Source organism: Haemaphysalis longicornis, unplaced genomic scaffold, assembly GCF_048455015.1.
Source record: "Haemaphysalis longicornis isolate Haplotype H1 unplaced genomic scaffold, Haemaphysalis longicornis Haplotype H1 scaffold_1, whole genome shotgun sequence".
Classification (NCBI taxonomy): Eukaryota; Metazoa; Arthropoda; class Arachnida; order Ixodida; family Ixodidae; genus Haemaphysalis; species Haemaphysalis longicornis.
In genome coordinates this window covers 45,950,600-45,971,475 of record NW_027526203.1, presented here as the reverse complement: position 1 = coordinate 45,971,475, position 20,876 = coordinate 45,950,600, and the positions used below count along the sequence as shown (strand labels likewise).

The 20,876-nt window shown below is 47.8% G+C and overlaps 1 protein-coding gene and 1 pseudogene across 2 annotated transcripts in view; one reads left to right on the top strand and one right to left on the bottom strand.

Annotated features, from left to right (window-relative positions):
- The first annotated feature begins 359 nt into the window (after positions 1-359).
- LOC144163826 (organic cation transporter protein-like) overlaps positions 360-20,876 on the top strand; it is a 152,703-nt gene continuing 132,186 nt past the window's right edge. The window contains exon 1 of one of the 2 annotated variants that reach the window (XM_077694521.1): positions 360-417. The gene's annotated coding sequence lies outside the window, so the exon portion shown is untranslated. Of the gene's footprint in view, positions 418-12,745; positions 12,835-20,876 lie in introns of those variants that run through there. The other variant, XM_077694523.1, reaches the window with a different exon arrangement.
- On the bottom strand, positions 10,792-12,177 carry LOC144167041 (uncharacterized; annotated as a pseudogene).

Below are 20,876 nucleotides of genomic sequence, written 5' to 3'. Positions count from 1 at the left end.
GCGTTCTCCAAAAACCAGACTCACGTTAAATTACGCAGCACTACGACATCAGACAACACTTGAAAGGCATTTCGTCGGAAACTAACCCGGAATTAACGCAAAGGTGGCCAAGTGTGAACAGTGGATGAGGCTTTCTTTCGAAGACTAAATATGTGACCACTGATTACTTTCAACATAAAGGCCAGCCCGAGAAAAGGCCGGAATTTAGTGGTTGTCTTATCAGAGTATTAGTCCCTAGTCTCTACAAGAACACAATAAGGGGAACGCGAAAGCCTTGTTATCAATCTTTACACCAGTCATTACCTAATTAGGCCTGCCTTTATCTTGCTACTTTACCTTTCGCTGAGAGATTACACGCATTGGTTTTGGCCTCAGAAGGGACAGGATAGCCGTAGTGGCGCGTCTCCGTCGGCGCCGGTGAGTGCTTGTCTCCGTTCATTTGTAGAGCGAGTGAGCCGTGTTTTTGAAGCTTCATCTGCAATTCCTGTTTAACTATTTGTTCCCACTAGGAACCAATTATGAATGAATTGTAATGATTAACCTGGTTTACTTTGCTGGTGAACCAGGTTACAGAATTTCGTACGAAACCGATACAGAATGTCCTACATTGCTTCGTTCTACAGTCAAACCCGGCTATAACGAACCCGGATAGAGCGAATAATGCTATATATCGAACAAAACTAACTCAGTTACGAAAATACATGGGAAACATATTCCTTATAACGAAGTTCACATCCGATATATCGAACTCTGGGTGCCTAGAATGGCCGCCGAAATGCATGATCTCGGAGCGGCGATTGAGATGTGGATTGGCCGCGACCACGGGGCAAGAGCCGCGACTGAGACATTGCGCCTCGCACGGAGCGACGTGACGCCCAATACTTTCTAGAACTGTTTCCGATGCGCGGGACTTGCGACGGAACCCGCCCAGTCAGTGAGTGCGGACCAAGACAGCAGCATCGGTGAACTGTGGGAAGAGCTCCCCCGCATTCCCGATGATGTCGCGAGTGAAGCCATCCGACGCTTATATTGAAGCGCTTTCGGCAGTCAATGTGCTCCGCCAATGCTTATTAGATTTTGGAGGACGCGGACTCTAACTGGTGCAAATAATGTTCCCTGTAGAGAATGCTATGCTAGTTGAAGCCGCCAAAACGAAAGTGAAAACAAAAATCACCTTTTTTTTTTTTTTTGCAACGTGGGCAGTTAAGGCGGAAAGTAGCTTTGATACTTGCAATAAATGCATTATTTAGGTCTGGTAATGGCTACTGTACTGTGTTCGTTTCTGAATACGCGGATGGCGGAGTTGTGGAGGGGGCGGGGGCCTCTCGCGGATTGCGAACTCGTAACAATAAGCTTGTTATAGGCGGGTTCGGCTATATCGAACTATTGGATATACCGAACTAATCACGGTGCATATTGCAGTTCGCTATTAACGGGTTTGACTGCATTCCACTCAGCCTCTCATGTACAAAAAACCCCTATCTGCGTCTTTCATTAACCTGCACACATACTCTTTTTTTTTCATGTTAAGTTGGACGATAAATTAAAAGAGGGATGATAACACTGTGCCGCGTTTTCTAGTTCAATTACCAGCTTGTGTATTTTTGTTGCATATCATTTACATTTATACAAGCCATTAGCTAGTGGGCATAGATGAGAATTTTGTTCACTGTTCGCTCGTTATTATATTGTGCTACATAAATTCACCACTGATTGAGGCCACAACGGCAATATATAACGAATGATAGCTCAAACTCACGAAATTTAGAGGAAAAGAAACGTTTGTTGCGCATCAGCCGACTGAGAATGTCCTGCATAGCGTCAATAAAATTGCTGCTGTTTAGTAGCACACACCACAAAATATGTCGCAAAATAAACACACATTTGTACATGTAAAGCGTATCCGAAGCCACACAGACGTACGTACTATTTTACTGTTACACTTGACCAGCTTCAGAGGAAGCACACAGAAAACACACTGCGTGGCCAGATTCGCTGTGAAGCCTTGGACAGCCGGCAACTCTGGATATGTGCTTACATGGGGCTGGGTAGCCATTAGCAGCAGCAGATGGTCATTACCCCCAGCTGCCGCTTCTAAGTATGCGGGGGACTAGTCTTAACTTTTCAATTTGAAATCTTATGGGCGTGTAACACCATCCCTCCGCTCTACAACTTTACAGCGAGCGATTTATATTTTCAAAAATACGGGATGCTTCAAAAACGTAGCTTCTCAAATGAGTCTTCACAACACACGCTTAACGCAAGCGGCGACGCGAGTTTCCCGCGAAACCGGCTGAGACGGTGTAATAACCGGCAGAGAGAGTAACAGAGCCCCAAGATCTTCAAAGCTTCAAACAGGGCCACAGCATACCAAAAGAAGCATGCTACACGGTTTGTACGATGCGCAGCTGGGGTTGAATACTTTATACCTTCACATGCGGGAAGCTATATGCCGGCCAGACCAGCCGCTGTGTCAGCGACGCTTCAGGGAACACCAGCTATCTATAAAAAAACAAAACAGGGTCGCACTTTCCACACCATTGTTTTGCTGCGAAGACAAGACGTGTCAGCCGGTGCTTAATGAAACAGAAGTGCCGGGAAGAAGCCGGGAACAAGTCGCCTGCGAGCTGATAGAGGCCTTTTTATTCGCAAGAACCACTAAACTTTTGTCAGCGAGCCTTCTGTTACTTTATACGGCAATGAGTTTGAATGTTTGAAAGGATGGTGCTTTGGAAACGTAAAGAAAAAAACCAGATCCTCTGTGCCCATGTGGAAGAAATGACATATATTGATGTTCGTTTTTCCAATTAAGTGAGTTGGGAGTATGTGCCCGTCCTGTCCCCTTTGTCCTAGTCCTATCTTTTACTCGCACTTTTTCTACTTATAAGGCTAGCCTAACAACATGCTGACCTGAGCTCCTTTCAAATCGAGAGCCGGGATAGCCCTTGTGAAATAAGATGAAATGTGCGCCAAGAGGTCTTCCTTTATTTTAAAGAGGATGTCATGATTTGACAGGTGGGGTTCGGAACCCGAACATTGTGTGCGGGTGAACGTCTTAGGCTCGTATGTATGGTTGTAGGCGGACGAGAACCACACGTTCAAAAAGCTTCCCTACGCACAAAATTAGCAATATGAGGCGCCATGTGTCCAACTTTATATGTTTGGCCGGCTTCGGAATAAGCACCATTTCGGCGTATTTCCATAGGGCTAGTATTGTACCCTGTTCCCGGGCTTCTTGAAGTACCCCGTTCAGGCTCGGATAGTTGCATCGTCGAGGTTCCTGAGTAGATTGTTGGTGATCTTGCCTTAGCCCGAAATACTGTTCCGGGTCAGGGCTTGAAGTGCCTGCCCGATCTCCTGGGTCGTTATTGGGTTGTCCAGATCGCGGTTGGGACGGCCACCTTTCAGCTCATCCAGTATCTCGTCGTCGCTGCCAGGATTGGAGTGCAGCAGGCACTGGATTGCTTTCTGGCTCGCCACTTTACTGTGCATGGGGCTCAGCAAGTGGCGGACGAGCATCCATATCTCTGACGACCCCATCGTTACCTGTAAGCTGTCGCAGACCTGACGTTAGTTCTGTTACGTAATCTCGGCTGTAAGCTCCGTTACTGCCGCGTGATCCCCGTTATCCTGCATTCGAGCTTTTTGTTATTTCTGCCACTTCCATATTCCTTCAAGGCCTTTTCCCACATACACTAAAGAAAATTTACCAACCACTCCCCTAAATAGAACAGAGGGTGCACACGAAGCTCGTCACCAGTCAGTATAAAACAAACCAGGCCAAAAGCCAGAAACCTACCCTTAACCTTACTGAAACATAATCAAGCCCAACCCAGCCCCTGAACCAGAAAAAAACCAAAACTCGCCAAACCCACTGGCTGAACTTGACCCGATCTTAAAAGAAAACCACACCACACAGACACACACACACACACATATATGTATAAGTGTATATATATATATATATAAGTATATATATATATATATATATATATATATATATATATATATATATAGTCTGAACAGAGAAAAACTCACACAGAGCGCGAGAAAAATAAGGTTAGTAGAGACAGAGACAAACGAGAAAGACGTAGAAAATAGAAATAAGTTTACTGACGTTTCAGGGAGAGGTCACCCCACTCTCTGAAATGTCAGTAAACTTATTTCTATTTTCTACGTCTTTCTGATTTGTCTCTGTCTCTACTAATCCTCTATATATATATATATATATATATATATATATAGTGGGTTCGGTCCCCACTCTGGGCGCGTGTTTTTCTTTCTTTCTTTCCTCTGTATATTAAAAAAAAGTTTACTTCATTAACCGTAGTGAAAAAGAAAAGAGCCTAACCACACCCCTATGCCTCCTTTGGCGTTGTAGACTGCTGCCCTATTTTCTGTATTTCCTCAACGAGCCCCTCATTTCCTTACTATATTATTCTGCGAAAGCCTAGCGAGGGTCTCGGTTCTGGCAGCCTTGATGCCTAGGTAGCATAAGAGGGCTTCCCGCCAGTTACCCGCTCATGACAGGCTGGAGACGCTCGAGTCACGCCCCGGGGGTTGAAAAGAAGGTCCCCTTCTCCCCGTGTAGTCAGAGTGGCGCTGGCTACCACCCTCAAGCGTCAGATACACTTCTAGTAAGTATAAATAGCCTAGAAAGTGAAGGAGAACACAGTCGCCCAGATAGCCGAATTGGTAAGGCATTCGACATGTAATCTAAAGGCGTGGGTTCGGTCCCCACTCTGGGCGCGTGTTTTTCTTTCTTTTTTTCTTCTGTATATTAAAAAAAAAAAGTTTACTTCATTAACCGTAGTGAAAAAGAAAAGAGCCTAACCACACCCCTATGCCTCCTTTGGCGTTGTAGACTGCTGCCCTATCTTCTGAGTGATAAAACGAGGGCTTCGTGCTGCGTTTAGCAAGCAAATATGCTTTTTCAGCCGCATAATATTTAGCCCAATTGTGAGCACTCAGTTTTACCTTGGCATCCCGAAATAATCGTTTCTTCGTATTTTATAGTTTTTTCAACATTTTCGTGAACCATGGTTTCTGGCAAGATGAGCGAAGTGAGATCGAGGGTATAAATGCCTTGTCAATTCTCCTATTTTCATTTTTTTAATCGCCCAGTTGGCTTCTACCGATCTGTCCCAAAAGCCTGCTTTGAAATCCGGGGGAAATCTTTGAGGTTCGTTATTTATGGCCTCGTATTTACCCTTATCGTACAAACTGATAGCCTTAGGCTGGAGCTGGCGGGAAAAATGGTTTAAATTGAAAATCGAGTGTGTGACCCTGTGATCGCTGGTTTCGCGAAGGTATGTAAGTGAAGATAAACTTTCATTGTGTGTTGTTAGTATCATGTCCAGTGTATTCGCGGTGTTAGTCACGCGGGTTGGCTCCCACATCAGCTGTGTGAGATTAAAATTAAAGCACACATTGTTGAATACTTTTGTTTCAGTATTGCTCCCTGCCACAGCTACTTGGTCTCGCTAGTCAATATCGGGAAAGCTAAAATCTCCAAAGAGTAGGACACGCGCATTGGGTTGTTTATCAGTAAGGTTGTTCAATGTGCTGTTAAGTTTCTGTGAAAAGTCTGGGCTGCTTTGTAGGGGCTGATAGCACACTCCAAGCATCAGTGTTAGTGGCGTAGAGTGAATAGGTAGCCATAAAATTTCTAATACCTCTGCCACGCGGCAAATTTAATGTCATTCCCATCGAATGTCATTCGTTCCAAAGGACACTTGTTTTCGCCACACAAAAAAAATGAAACGACATTCGATCAAAATGACATTAGGCACCGAATGAGTTTGCGCAACCCATTCGACTGCGCTCTGCCAGCAAATGTATTATCTCGACATCAGAGACTCGGTGGGAATGCCCATCCAAAACAGATTACTAGGGCGTGAGTTGCACTATAATATTTGTACACATATATACTATTTATTCATTTATTTATTCATATAAAACAAGCCAAATAGAGTAGTAAAAAAGAAAGAAGAAGAAAACACTGGCTCAAAAAACAAGCACGAGCCGGTGTGGGGGGCGCCAGCGGCCATGTTTGTTTATATGCTCCATGCTGGAGCGATGGCAGTGGGCGAAGCTGAAGTGCTCGAGTGCCAGTTGTTGGAATTGCTGTTCATAAATTTGTTTTCGTTTTTAAAGCGGTGCTTTTTGCCTGTGCCCCCAAGGGTCCTGTCGCGGCCGTTGCTGTCGACATAAAACTCCCGCCAACAAATGAAACAAGTTACTGGCACCGCCAGAAATTGAACCTTGAACGAACACAGAAACGTAGCGAGAGCCCGTTGTCTTACCTATTGAGCTATGAACCCACGCGGAGACGGGGAGACAGACGGTGCACTCACCGAACACATCTGCGAGTTTACCTCCAGCACTCTCGCTGAATGCCACGTGATAGCGTCACGCGACCGCTCGCACCGCTGTGCGCTCCGCTCCGCCCACTGCACGTGTAGCTGATATATGCGCGCCTTGCACATGAGCTAGGAGTTGTTAAAAAAAGGTAGCTCACTCTAACGCATGACATCTCACTTCTCACTTACCGATTTTGTCACCTCAGGCGGCGGCGGCAGAGCCGATTTCGTCACCTCAAACGACGGCGTCAGAGACGCAGGAGAAATTAGGTCGTCTAACACCTTCCTTTCATTTTACAAAAAAAATGTTTCCACTCATGTGCTTCACCAATACAACTCAACCAACCACCATTCGTGGGTAATGCATTGATTTAAGCTTAGCAAAGTATATCTTTGAAGTATTAAAGGGTGTGGTTAAGTGTGTTGTACTTGTTTCTGGTTTCACTCCTTGTAGAGCCATGTGTGTAAATTCAAGTGCCGCCGTATGCGTAACTGTTCTAGGTATCGTTTACAGCTTCGCTTTCCAACCACCTTCACAGGGTGAATTGGCGCGCATATTTGTAAATTGCGAATTTCCGATTGCCGAATGAAAGCCTATAAATAAATCACAGGGGACAGACGGACACAAGGGCTGCGATTGCTTTGTGCTGCCGTCTTTGCAAGTCCGCTTCGTGCATTGCGCAGTCCGTCCCAGGGCCCGCTATATGCATGCCTCTCGAATGCTCGCTTGACTTGGCTTGGCTCAGGATGTTTAATTGTGATAAATACGTTTCTGCAACTGGGCTTAAAGAACATTCAAAAGTGTGCTGTAAAGGTGTTTAAACTCTTTTCGCTCAGTTTTCGCAAATATTGAAGCACTTACTAAAGTATTTTCTTTTCGCAAGTGTCGTGTAGCCGGCACGGCGACACGTAAGAGTAAACACCCTACACCACTGTACGATCCATGACAATAACCCCGTTTAATCAGCGCGTATCGTTTATATACACACGAGCGCAGTGGCGCCATCCATTGTGTGTCCAATGACTCAGAAGGCCATCTGGTGTAACCGAACAACACTACATCTACCCCCTCCCTTAACAGAACACAGATTGTGTGCATGAACAGAAATAGTCACTACCCGTGACAGTAAAATTATAGTAAAGTCTCCACTGTAAACAAGTCACCGCACATAGTCCCTGAGTCTCTCTGGTGGTCTTCGCTCCCGTGTAGAGCGACGGAGGGGCACCGGCTGCTCCTCTGGCTGATGGAAGGCCTGTGGTTCGTCGACACGATCAGCACCCAGTTCTGAGGTCGTGGTCCCCGTTGGTGGAGGCCGTGGTGGGCTTGGCGTATGAGGAGGCAGTGCTGACGCCCCCGGAGACTGTGCAGCTTCCTGTATTGGGGTATTTTGGGACGTGTTGCTCTTTGCCTTCGAGGACGGTGCCCATGCTGTGGTGTTTCCTGCCGACCCGTCTGTCCCCATGTCCTTCCGCAGCGGTTCTTGTCTTGCCCCTGTTTCTTCGTGAACAGCTTCGTGGGGTACAGCAGACAGTTGGGAGGCATTCCAGGTACGGCCGTCCTCCAGGTGGAATGACCATCGTCCTACCCGCTTCAGTATTTTGAGTGGAGCACCATAACTAGGGGTGCCTTTCATTCCAGGTACCGGGCATTTCACCCGCACTTAGGCCCCCACGTTAAATTTGGGCTCCCTGGCTGCTCTTCGCTTGTCTGCATACACCTTATTTCTCTGTTGGTATTCGCAGACACGACGCCGAAGTCTACGCAGTTCACGGGCGGGATGGGTGCCGAAATCCGCTGATGGCTGGCCAACCCCATCTAATGATGTCCTCATGTGGCGGCCATGAAGCAACACTGCTGGGGAGATGCCAGTGGCGCTGTGGGGTGTGGCTCGGTAAATACCCAGGTACTCTATAACAGTGGTCTTGATTGGTCGCTGCTCTAGGAGAGCTAGTTGTATATACGATTTCAAGACCCTGTTGAATCTTTCCACTAAGCCATTGGCTTGAGGGTGGTAAACTGCCAAGAAGAAATGCTTGATGCCCCTGTCCGCAAGGAAGCACTCGAATTCACTCGACGTAAACTGTCGGCCGTGATCCGAGACCAGTTCAGTAGGGTAACCCTCTCGCGCAAAGACAGCAAGCAGGAAGTTGATCACCGTGCGAGAAGTGATGTCCCTGCAGAACGCAATCTCTGGCCATCTGGAGTAGTAGTCCACTACCACGATGACAAATCGACAGTCAGCCGGTGCACGCTCAAAGGGGCCCATTATGCCTATGGATATTTTGTCCCAGGGCCTGTCAGGAAGCGGGACAGGCTGGAGTGGTGCTTGCCAGTTCTTGACACTCTTGTCCGAGGCTTGGCAGACGCTGCAGCTACGGACAGCGGCCTACACATGCTTGTCGAGGCAAGGCCACCAGTACTTTTCCCTGATGCGCTGCTTCACAATTCCCGGGTGCGACTCATGAGCTAACTGGATGAATGTATCCCTTAGCTTGGTAGGCACTACAATGCGTTCTGTGCGCAGAACCAACCCATCTACTACCGAGAGCTCGTCTCGTATTTCGTAGTACGGCGTCAGTTCTGCGGCAAGTCTTTTCCTTGTTGGCCATGATGACTGTACAAAGTGCACGACCTGCCGTAGTATGTCATCCGCAGCGGTAGCAACCTGAAGATTGCCCCAGTGTACAGACGATGTAACCAAGGACACAACCTCTTCATCAACCTGGAAGCCACGTTCTGTGTCTGGCACGGGCAGTCTGGACAAGGCATCTGCTACCTGGTTGTGGGCTCCGCTGCGGTACTGTATTTTGAAGTTGTAGCGCAGCAGTCGTGCGGTCCACCTTGCGATACGAAGTGGCCGCTGTCCTGTGCTACGGGACGAGAGCAATGCCACCAAAGCCTGGTGATCCGTCAGTAGCGTAAATGATCGGCCCCAGAGGTAAACGTGCCACTTCTCGCAGGCCCAGAGACAGGCAAGGGCCTCACGCTCTCCAGCCGAGTATTTCCGTTCTGTCTCTGTTAATGTCCGCGATGTAAATGCCACAGTCCGCACATGGGACCCCTCCACTTGCTGCAGTACGGCACCGAGACCGTACGCAGAGGCATCTGTTGCGACAATGACCGGTAGCGTCGGGTCAAACGTTCGGAGGACCTTGTTGGATGCTAGAAGTCTCTTTACTCCCGCGAAGCTCTCTTTCGCGGCGTCGTCCCAGTCGAAGTGCACGTCTTTGCGAAGTAGACGGCGCATTGGCTGTACTTCCTCTGCCAGTCGCGGCATGAATTTAGAATAGTATTCAACTAGCCCCAAAAAGGAGCGTAGCGTGGCTGCATCTTTAGGCGCAGGAGCATTAATGATTGCATCAACCTTGGCCTGGAGCGGTGCTATACCCTCTGCGCTGACGCGATGTCCTAAGAACGACAGCTCCGACGTGTTGAAGACGCATTTTTCGTTGAGCTTGAGCCCAGCTCCTGCTATTCGTTCCAGCACTCCCTCCAGGTTTTGCCTGTGTTCGCTCTCCGTCTTGCCAAAAATGATTATGTCATCCAAGTAGCACAAGACCCCTTTGCAACCTCCAAGAATTTTCGTCATGATCTGCTGAAACGCAGCTGGTGCCGATGCCAACCCGAAGCAGACCCTCTTGAATCCAAAGAGGCCATCATGCGTTATAAATGAAGTTAGGTCTCTGCTGTCTGGATGGAGTAAAACCTGGTAGTAGGCTGATGCCAGGTCCACCTTGGAAAAGCAGCGTGCTCCATTGAGGGCATGAAGCAGCTCCTCCATACGAGGCAAAGGGAAGTTGTCTGCTACTATAGCTTTGTTGGGTTCCCGGAGATCGACACACAGTCGAATGCTACCATCGGCTTTGCGGGCTGCTACAATAGGAGATACCCACTCGGAAGCATTGACTCTCTCAATGGCATCAGTAGCAAGTAGCTTTTCAATCTCGTCAGCGACAGGCTGGCGGACTGAAAATGGTAGGGGCCTCAGCTTCTGTGCGACTGGTTCGATGGAGGTTTTCATCTTGACTTTGTGTTGCACACCTCTTACAAGTCCCAGGCCAGGCAAAAACTTGGTCCACAATGTTGGTCCACAGTGTTGGTCCAAAAACTTGGTCCACAGTGTTGGCGGCATACCAAACTTGGGAGGGCGGAGGGGTTTTGTATGCATGGTGCTTTGGGGAAGGCCTGAACTCATAGCTGGAAGCTCTCGGCATTCCTGCGTGGACATTTGCAGGCAGCGCCATTCCTCTTCCATGATGCGAAGACCAAGGGCTTGAACAGCATCCAGGCCAAGGAGAGATGTACCACATGGCGTAACATGAGAAGGTACAATGGCTTCTTTCCCCTTGTACGTGACTATGGCGTGAAATGACCCGAGAACGGGAATCTTCCTGCGCGAAAAATCCAGCAATGTAAGATGGGAACTTGTCAGTTGTATTGCGCTTGCGAACAAGCCATGGAATTGGTGCTCACCCATAATAGACACGGCCGAGCCTGCGTCAACCAAGAAGTTCATGGTATGCACCTGCGTCGTCGCGGTAACTGGCGCGACCTTGACATCCACGTAGACGCCTGTACTCTTACCAGTACGGACCGCCAAGATGCTAATGACACTGACAGCATCATTTTCCGGAACGATTTCATGGACCTCTGCAGAATACCCGTCTCGGCCGCGACGGTAGCTGCGACATGCTCTCTTAAAGTGGCCGCGGCGTCCGCAGGCAAAACATGTGCGGCCGCGCGCGGGACATTCCGAAGGCGAACACCCTGCTGCGCCGCAGTTTCCGCAGGCATTTGCATTTCTAGGCCCGGGGACAATAGCGGCGGCGGCATTCACATCAGGCGAAGGAGCGCTGTACGCGTGTGAGCAGCTGAAGTGGCGACGCCCCGGGAGGCGTGTGCCATTATCGCCGTTATCTCGTCGACCCTGCCTGGCTGAGCTGTCTAGCAACTGCTGCTGAATGCGCTGCACCGGACTGGCGAATGCTTCGGATTCACGCTGGGTTTGTTCATGAAGCCGTGCTACCTCGACAGCATGATCGAACGTAAGGTTATCGCCTTCCAGCAGCAATCACTCTCGTAGCCGCCGGCACGTGACGCCTGCTACGAACTGTTCACACAGGTTTTCGTCCGCTTGGGTGGCGAAATCGCAAAGAGCTGCTAACTCCCGAAGCGCTACGGCGAAATCAGTGATGGGCTCACCCTGCAGTTGACGACGCTCCCGGAATCGATGGCGTTGAAGGCGGACGTTGCAAGGGGTGGCGAAATGCTTCGAAAGCATCTCAACGGCTACGTCGTACTCGTCGGGTGGGCGCGGGGCTCCAGTGGTCCCGTCTTGTGTTCCAGTGGCTGCAGTGGTTCCGATGATTCCAGCGGCAGCATCTGGCGTGGGCGTGACACCGGGTGCAGCACTCGTTAGCTCTGCCTTGGTTTGCGTCGTACTAGGCGGAAGCGCGTCGAAAATGCGCTGTCTTTCCGTACCAAGACAGTGCAGCAGGAGGGCTCGGCGACAGGGTGCGGGTAGCTCGGTCGCTCCGGACGCCAGCAGAAACCTCTCGAAGAGGCGTAACCATCGGGCCCATGGAACATCGGGCGTGCCGGGGGTGGCAAGAAAAGGAGGCGGTGGCAAAATGCCCGTGGAAGACATCCTCGTCGCCAGAATGTCGTGTAGCCGGCACGGCGACACGTAAGAGTAAACACCCTACACCACTGTACGATCCATGACAATAACCCCGTTTAATCAGCGCGTATCGTTTATATACACACGAGCGCAGTGGCGCCATCCATTGTGTGTCCAATGACTCAGAAGGCCATCTGGTGTAACCGAACAACACTACAGCAAGTTTTTACCCATCGCAACTGTCACCATTTGCAACTAATATTAATTTGGCCCTGTAGCAGCGCGTCAAGAAAATAGCATTAAGTCGAACGAATGACATTTGATGGGACTGCCATTAAATTGGCCGCGTGGCAGGGGTATTACTCAGACGTAATGTCAACTACTGAGCACGATAGTAACTTGCGAGTGGTGGTTAGAGCACCTCCCCCTCGGGCGCCTATGCGATCGTTTCGAAAAACGTCGAAGTTTGGGAGATCAGCCAGGATTTCGTTGTCTGTAACGTCCCTTGGCAGCCACGTTTCGGTTACCGCGGCTATATTGCTGTCGGATGACGAGTCAAGGTTAAATGTTTGCTGCGCTTTGAAAGAAAACTGCGTGTGTTATTTGAGATTACGGGCGTTAGTATACTCGGTCATGTGCTGTCTGCAGGGGCGGTGTGACGGTTGCAGATGCTCTTTGAATTGCTAAGTGATTTCTGAGGCGGTTTGTGACCCTTAGTGGAAGGTATACCGCTTTGAACCAACGTGCAACGTTTTGTAGGGGCAAGAAAAAGCGGCGGACTTGCTTCTGGCGAAGGCAGTAAGGTGTTTCCGTGCATTCTGGACTGAACGAGAAAAATCCTGCCCAGTCGCGTAAGTTGTGCCTTTAGTTTTTTCCCATTAGAAAGGGTTGCTTCTTTGGTTTTGCAAGATGCGAATCTCACTATAATCGTACGGTGCAGGCCAAGTTTGTGACGCCCGAGCCGATGCGCGCTTTCCACTTTATTTGTGTCAATTTTAACTCTTAGGTGCTCGCTGCAGAGGCATATAATCACTTGCTCCGACTCAAAAAACGTTTCAGAAAAGGAAGTATCTGGAAGGCCATAGAATACAAGTTTGTTACGGCGCGAACGATTTTCCTATTCAAACCGGGTCCTCAGAGTCTATTCGACGAGTGGTGGCGGCTGTACCGGATTCTAACGTCGCTAGTTGGGTTTGAATGGTTGAAAAGCTTTGGTGGTGTTTTTCCAACTGTTTTATTTCATCACTCACGTCAGTAATAGTTTTCTCTGTACTATGTAGTAGCTCTTTGATGCTTTGCACCTCATAGAGCAGCGCCGACTGCACAGTAGATGTAGCACAGTAAGAATAAACACGTCAGAAGGCACTGGATTGGTTTCGATGACCTCATACAGTAATAGCAATCACGAGTGTATGGTGCCAATGCATTCAAAAGCCAAGTATGTATATATATATATATATATATATATATATATATATATATATATATATATATATCAGGGTGTCGAACCGAAAAAAATACCGGTTCGGTTACGGTTCGGGTTCGGGTGAAATAATTTTGTTCCGGTTCAGTTCCGGTTCGACAAAATCACGTACCGAACCGGTTCGCGAACCGGTTCGGGAGCTTGAACCGGTTCGCGAACCGGTTCGATGACTTGAATTATCACTGAAATTGGAAAAAAAAAACATTTACTAGTTTAAAACGACCGTCAAATCAAAACACAAACTAACATTCAAAATGCTGCTGCTCCCCAAGGGCAAGTGGCGCAATTGCAAAGGAAACTTTAAACAATTAGGAGATATTAGAAAAACACATGAAGTGGCGACGATTTACCACCTTCTTTATCGCTCAGACTTTATGTTGTCCTAGCAACTATTCATAAAGCCAACGCCAAGAGATATGATGGTTGGATCTGTCCTTTCCTTTTTTGTTGAAATCGCAAATGTCGCTATGCAATCGCCCATCACGCTAATCTTGAAGCCTTAAATTTAGTCCTGCGTACTGGCGTGTTCAAATACCAGCGCTTAATACCAATGGCGCACATTTTTTTATATTTGTAACAAAACAGAAAAATCCTACAACAGGCACACAAATACTACCAATGAATCAGAATACTATTTGGTCACCCTGAATAATTTGTTAGCTGTCACCTTATCGAATGTGTTAGCCACACTTTTGTTAAAAGTAAGCTTTAGTTAACGCTCAGTCACTGCATTATTGCTCTGACCACTGCAATTCCTTTTGCGATACCGAAAGTGTGCACTACAATCAGCATGTTATCGTACCACCTGAACCCCTACCATCGTTCCGTGTGCTACATTGCGGAATCTTATAATAGATAATGCGGTTACAAAATGAAAGGGACATTTGACACGTGAAGCATGAGATAGGGCTTTTTGGGTAGACGCTCTTTAATTCGTCCACAGCAGTACTCCCCTCCGGAACGAGTAGCAGTAGAAGCAATGTAGCGAGTTGGGCAAACGGCTTAGCCACTGAGCAGCTCCTGCGGTCACACTTGTCAAGTATTAATAATTTGCAGGTGTCGGACCTTTTAAACAAATTATGAAATGCAAAAAGTTTGCACAGATCGAGTGTGAGCTTTCGCTGTTGCGCAGTGGAGCACTCATGCAGCCTGATTGCTCCAATGAAGTCGCAGCTAGGGAAGGGCAAAGTCGTTTTATATCCCCTGCAAGCTGCCGAGAATTACATTTCGTTTGGTCAGCTTGCACTACGCTCGCGCCTCCAGCAGCAACAGACCAATGCTACATTGGTGCTAATTCATTTCCCCTGTTGTTACATAGAGCGTAGTAGTGTGCAATTGTCTGGAGGGGAAAGTGCGCGAGCAAGTACGAAGTTGATGGTACGTGGAAGAAAAAAAAGCCTGAATTGCATTGACTGTGCAATATCAACAACAGAGGGTCGAACCGTTTTGGCATGAACCGGTAACCGTTATTTCTTTTTCCGGTGCAGTTCCGGTTTTCGGTTCCGGTTCGGCATATATATATATATATATATATATATATATATATATATATATATATATATATACTGCGGATCGGCAGCTAGAACCAAACAGTAATTGTTTGATGGTATGGAAAATTGAGAGCTTTGTCTACACAGCTGCTTTGTGAACAAGGGTGGGTGAGATGACTGTTCCTTGGCGCAGCCACCGAGCTCACTTGCAAAAAATGCTTGAGGAAGTACTACCACAACGCATCGCCGTAGGGCTACAATTATTTATGAATAAATTTAGAGCAATTATAAATAAGCATGCCGAAAGCGCCCGCTTCCACGTACGTAAAGAAACGCTAGAACACTTAGAAGAATACAACTACATCGGACAGATTGTCACTGCTAACCCCGAACACGAAAGAGCAATCCGGCGCAGGAAAGTATGGGCTGGGGTGCACTCGGCAGGCACTCCCAAATAATTAAAAGTAAGCCACCTTTATCACCTAAAACAAGAATACAGAACCAATGAATCCCGCCCGTGATGACATACGAAGCGGAAACCGGTCGCCGTACTAAACAACTGGAAAGCAAACTTAGGACACCTCAACGTGCCATAGAACGAATATTGGCAGAAGTAACACTTCGAGAGAGGAAACGGACTTCCTGGATCGGGGAACAAACCCGAGTAGATAATATCATAGTTCCAAAAAAGAAAAAAATGGAATTAGGCTTCCCATATAGCTAAGAGAAACAACAACCGGTGGAACACCAGGGCAGCGGAGCGATTAACGAGATACGGGTCTAGAAGGAGGGGAAGGCCAATAACTACATGGAAGGACGAAATAAGGAAGTTCAGATGCAAAAAAAAATGACTCGCGTAGCGTCAGACAAGACCCGGTGTAGGTCAATGGAACAGGTCTTCGCCCTGCAGTGTACCTAATTAGGGTAATGGTGATGATGATGAACCCTAAACAAGGTACACACGCACACGGAAGTTTCTTCATTCTATAGACAATGATGCCCGTACAAACCCTACTTAATGAAACTGTAGGGGCCCGCTGAAGAATCTATATGAAGCGTATGTATCATTCTTAGCGTATTGATCTTAGCCGCGCGAAACAGACATTGACGGCCACGAGATGACGAGGACAATGTTGAACTTCAACAGGGCCGAACATGTTGTAAATACTGTTTGAACATCCCGCGCAAATGTCACGCAGTTCAGATGAGACACAAAACGTGGAGGAGCCTCTGGCGTAAGTGTGAGGGGACGCAGTGGGAGGGATGACGCCATAGCAGCGCGTGCCGCCCCTTCCTTGCACTTTCGCCAGACGCCCCGATGAGCGTGTCTCGTGCAGGCTCGGCATACTGCCATCCCCCCTCACACTTTCGCCACGCTTTCCTCCGCCGTCTTCTTTCTGTCTTCGCTTGCTCGGTCACAACGCCGTCGCCACCGCCAAACCACAGTAGCGGCCGCCAAAGTGGTTGCGCACTAAGAGACGCTTCCCATGACTGGAATAGAACCTGGATACCTCGCGTTATGAAGCCGGGGCCTATATGATTGCGCCATTCCTGCACTGTAGAAGCAGTTTGAATTCTGACAGGGGTGCATAGACTTTCTGCATTGGACAGAAAATAATGGGCTGATGATTACGATACTCCTTATTGCGAAATTTGAGCGCAGTGCGAACTGAACTGTTCTCGGCGACGGCGACCGTCGGCCGCATCTCACAAAGGGATCGCCTCATCAGCGAACTCACGACGGCGCGCGCTATGCTCTGGCGTTATCTCGTAGCGCTTCGCCACGGAGAGAATATTGATTGATTGATTGTAGGGTTTAACGCGCCGACGCAACGCAGGCGATGGGGCGCGCCGTAGTGGAGGGCTCCGGATTAATTTTGACCACCTGGGGATCTTTAACGTGCGCCGAAATCTCGTACACACGGGCGTTTTTGCTTTTCGCCTCCATCAGAAAAGCGGCCGGAGCAGCCGGGAATCGAACCCGCGACCTCGTGCTCAGCAGCGCAACGCCTTAGCCACTGAGCCACCGCGGCGGGTCACGGAGAGAATATCTCGCGCGGCCTCGGCATACCGCATTCCCCTCGTATTTTCGCCGTGCTTTAATCTCCCGTTTTACTAATCACTCTATGGGCACAAGCCTCTTTGCTGTCTCGGTTAGAACGAGACCGACGTCGATTGACGGCGCGTAAATACAGGAGCGGGTACTTTAAGAGAAGAGTTTTAAAATCATCCACCCCTCCGCCTAACGGCGACGATGGTAGAACGCTATGCTTTCTTTGTGCTAAATCAAATGGGAAGGGTCCAATTCAAAGCCACTGCTATTTACATTTTAAACTGCTTGCGAGTTAAAGTCAATGCTGCACAAGTCAAAGTTCAATTCGTCTGTGAGTCCAAGTCCGAACTGAGACTACAACCAAGGAATCCTTCGCTAAAAAGCTCCGCGTTGAACTATCGTCATCGTTAGACGGAGTTGTGCCTCATCGTTGTAAATGAAGCACAATATATACCTACATGCCTTCCAACCAGAGGCTCTCATGGGCGTATGAGCAGAAATCTCAGCTCTTTTCGGGAGAGTGCGATGAAAGTTATGTTGATGCAGGCTTCCCCATGTGTTAAAGTTAGTTTTAATTGTTTTATGGATTTTGTACTTCTCGGACGTATTTTGTACTTCCGAAGCCGGGCTAAGAGTCTTTGAAATTTTAAACAAGGGATTTCCAAGAACCCCAGTACATCTTTTCCCTCCGCACGAGCACAGGCGGAGGATATCGAGCACTCAGCCGTCCTCTGGCTTGTTGAATGAAAGCATCTGAAATAGAGTGCAGGCCAGATTTGCCGATAGCGTTCTCAAAGCCCATTGTGGTAATAGCACGTTTAAAGAGCTTAGCGTGAGCGGAGTTGAAAGGCAGTCTTGGCCCGGAGATCATAGCTCCAGCAGGCACCAACGCTTTTAAGCAGGAACCGCATCTCTGAAGATCTTATTTGGTGATTAACTGGGAGTTCGTCCGTTGGAATAAGTGGGAACACTGCCTCGTTAAACATAACCGGCACCTCCCTGCTTTCACATTCAATGGTGTGAACTTCACAATTCAAAACAACCAAATAATCGCTAACAAAGTGGAACACTTTAATGGCATCTTTGTCAACGAGGCGTCAAAGAAACGATCGAAAAGAGTAAGTACAAGGTCACTATAGAACAGCGTAAAAGGCCTAATAAATAAACACTGTTTTTGCAAGTGTGGGTTTCTCTTCAAACTGGATGAAGGTTGTGCATGAGTAATATATACTTAAATATATGAATAAAATTTTAGAAGAAATATAATTTTTAATTGAAATAATTATTACTATACTTTAAAATATGAAATCAATTTACAACTATTTGTAAATTTGGATCACATGTGCTTTGATTGAAAAGTATTCACATATACTCTTAGCAACTAGCATTCCTTGCACATTACTCAGGGTTTAGAAAAAACAAATAACTGTCCTCACTCCTCTGGCCGCGGGCCAGTTGTAACACAAAAATCAGAACATTGACAGGCACTTAGATCCTATATGAGCTCTAAAGCATTCCCGCGTGAACAATTATATGTAGGAGGCTTATACAAATATGCGTCCCGTACATCCTTCCCAACTACTCTTTCTCGAGCTGCGAATTTAAGCCTTTAATAGAAGACCTAGCAGAATGCGTGACTTAAGCGTGCACAACCGACATGTGTGCTGTGGGCCTTCTCATGCAAGGTACCGTGTAATTCAAAGATTTCTGGTGTGAACTGGAGCCTTCCTACGAAACAAAAATAAAATTGGAGCAGCTTGCACTGGTCGTGCAAGGCTGTTGCATCATCAGCAGCAGCAGCCCACTAGGTCCGCTCCAGACCTCCAACCACTCCTGTTCCGCGCCGCTCGAGTCCATCCTTCACCTCCGAATTTCCTTATTTCCGCCCTCCATCGAGTAATGGGCCTTCCTCTTTCTCTAGACCCCTCTCTCAGTGACCACTGTGTCACCCTGATAGTCCACCGATCGTCATTTCGCCTAACTACGTGGGGAGCCCAAGTCCATTTCTTTTTCTTTATTTGAACTGTGATATATTCTACTCTAGTTTTTTCTCTGATCCAGAAGCTCGTTTCCTCTGTCTAAGTTTATCTCCAATCATCATTCGTTCCATGAAACATTGAGCCCACCTAAGTTAGCTTTCCAGTTGTTTACTCAGGCGTCAATTTTCCTCTCCATATATCATCACCGCACATTTATGTACGAACTTGCCGCTGCTTGTTCTCTGTTACTGAAAGGCCCTGAACGGTTCGTCCGCAGGCTTTCACATCTCTCCAAAAGTGGACCGCGTTATCACGCTCTAACACTCGTGGCCAAGTCCAAAGCCAACGCCCACGCAACGAACCCAAAGGAAATGCTTTGCACTCGTAATGCGATGATAGCTCAATTGGATAGACCCCGGTTTCATAACGCGAGGTACGCAGGTTCGATACTGACCACGGAAAGGGTTTTTTGTTCAGTTCGGTGCTCATGTTATTGTTACCCGCCGCTGCTGACCCGTACCCTTCGGGGCTTTCGGGAAGCCCAGTGGTTAGGTTGCCGGTTCAACGTGATGGTTTCCCAAGACCTCTCTAACCACTTTTTTTTTTTTCTTGGGGCTTCTTGGTTTTTCGGTGTGACGGATAGTTCTGTGTCAGCCTAAAGAACTGTGCTGTTAAAAAGAAGCCACCAGACTGCAATGCTGCACAGCATACAATCCTCCATTCATCTGGCACTAGTTTCTACTTTTCTCCTTCCGTTCATTCCCCGGCCGCGGCGGCCGCTTTTCTGAGATCTCGGCGCACGTTAAAGATCCCCAGGTGGTCAAAATTAATCCGGAGCCCTCCACTACGGCGCGCCTCATCGCCTGCAATGCGTCGGCGCGTTAAACCCTACAATCAATCAATCAATCCTTCCGTTCATTCAGGGTGGACAACACCACAAGGGAAGTGACTACTTCTCAGACATCCCGAATATTTTTAATTCAAATTCAGCTTGCACTGCACAGTTAAGTGGACAAGGAACAGGAACAGTGGAAAAAGAAACACCCTACGTCGATGCGCAAACTGGCAACTGGATTACTAAATAAGTCATCGTTATCTAAAAGCATGCGTTGCGGCGGCGTACAGTCATTGTGAGCAGAATATATTTTTGGGCGCCAGCGCATAAACCAGCGAATTTTTCTTCACCATTGCTATCTCCTTATCAATTAGTCATATTGGGGGCACGCTGATATGCTTGCAAGGTGCATCAGAGAACAAGCTCAAGGCCTCCACCACTTCCTGCACCCTCCGGACCTTTGAGAGGGACAGCAAAGTGCCTTGCTCTAGAATCCGTTCGCATGCGTGTTTATTGCAGTGGGCTGCTTGATGGCCCGGCGATTGTAGTTGTTTCCAAGCATTGGTGTGTTCCTGCAAACATCATACAAACACCGGCCCGTTCGGCCAATGTAGGATGCGCCACCGGATAATGAAATGTTTTATTCCAAGTGCGCACTCGACAAATTTTTTTACGTGTTTTACGCCACGAGAATTTTGACGTTCTTGCGCGTTTTGCTTCGGCGAATTCACTTTCTTGCACAGCACCACACTTTCGAAGGCTCTGAAAACAGTACTTCAAGACTGACTTTGCTTGCAATATTTTGAAATCGGAAAACATATGCGCGCAAGGGAGCACTACAAGTTTCGTTTTGTCTAGTCCCACTTTTTTTTTGGTTTTTCATGAAGTTTCCTGGGGCATTTCTCGACCACGGAAGGCAACACCTGCATCGTGTATCCACTAAAACTTTGGCGTTCAGTTTGCAGTTGCAGACTTTCCACTAAAACTTTGGCGTTCAGTTTGCAGTTGCAGACTTTCCTAGGCGCAGTGTCAGCACGCACGATTTCTTTACAG